General features: G+C 49.7%; 1 non-coding gene across 1 annotated transcript; it reads left to right on the top strand.

The window, feature by feature from the left end:
• The first annotated feature begins 696 nt into the window (after positions 1–696).
• Positions 697–768, top strand: TRNAC-GCA. Its single transcript has one exon. It is a non-coding gene; the product is annotated as a tRNA-Cys (tRNA).
• The last annotated feature ends 436 nt before the right edge of the window (positions 769–1,204 follow it).

Raw genomic sequence — 1,204 nt, 5'->3', positions numbered from 1 at the left:
AGAGATGGGATTTCACCATGTTGACCAGGATGGTCTCGATCTCTCGACCTCGTGATCCACCTGCCTCGGCCTCCCAAAGTGCTGGGATTACAGGCTTGAGCCACCTCGCCCGGCTAGATGAACTCTTAATGGTATCTTACATTTTTAAAATGTATTTGTGTTTCCAAGGGTGCTGTTTCCTCCCTGAGATTGGAGGAGGGAGCCAGCTCTACCCTCAGCTTCTGTTCCCCCTGGAGAGGAGGGGGGAGGAGAAAGGGCTTCTCAGGCCTCCGCCCTTGCACTCCATACCAAGGAGTGCCAGGTTTGAAAGGAGAGGCTTCAGTTCCCCCCTGCCAGTGGGATAACAAAGAGCTGGGATTACAGGTGCCTGCCACCACGCCCAGCTAATTTTTTTGTATTTTTGGTGGAGATGGGGGTTTCACCACATTGGACAGGCTGGTCTCGAACTCCTGACCTCACCTCGGCCTCCCAAAGTGCTGGGATTATAGGCGTGAGCCACCATGTCCAGCCCAGGATGTCATTTTTCAAGTATTTCCTCTCAGTTTATTAGTGCCTAAGGGAAAAGCCAAAGCAGATGATAGATAATTAAGAAGGTGGGGCTTTAGAACACACAGTGTGCCGGAACTCTAGTGTGGGTGGAACTTGATTGTATTGAGTCACCATAAGTGGACAAGAAAGGAGCTCCTGACAGGTGAAGGGGGTATAGCTCAGGGGTAGAGCATTTGACTGCAGATCAAGAGGTCCCCGGTTCAAATCCGGGTGCCCCCTTCCTGGATGTTTTCTCACTTTTATTTAAAAGTAAATGCTGTGAGTCACAGTGTCACCAGAAAAGATGAAGGAACTGTTTTCTTTCTTCTTTTTTTTTTTAAGACAGGGTTTCACCATGTTGGTCAGGCTGGTCTTGAACTCCCAACCTCAGGTGATCTGCCCACCTTGGCCTCCAATCTGCTTGGATTACAGGCATGAGCCACCACGCCCGGCGATGAAGGAACTTTTAACGTTCCTTCCATATTCCAGCTGACCACTAGGACAAAAAGCCCCTTTAGGACCTCCTTTGTCTTCAATTAAGACCAAGTCCTAGCCAGGCATGGTGGCTCATGCCTGTAATACAAGCACTTTGGGAGGCCAAAGCAGGGGATCATGAGGTCAGCAGATCAAGACCATCCTGGCCAACATGGTGAAACCCCATCTCTACTAAAAATAC

The sequence above is a fragment of the Cebus imitator genome, unplaced genomic scaffold (genome assembly GCF_001604975.1).
Source record: "Cebus imitator isolate Cc_AM_T3 unplaced genomic scaffold, Cebus_imitator-1.0 Scaffold54, whole genome shotgun sequence".
NCBI classification, from domain to species: Eukaryota; Metazoa; Chordata; class Mammalia; order Primates; family Cebidae; genus Cebus; species Cebus imitator.
Note: the sequence above shows the minus strand (reverse complement) of the source record. Positions and strands in the feature narration are given on the sequence as shown.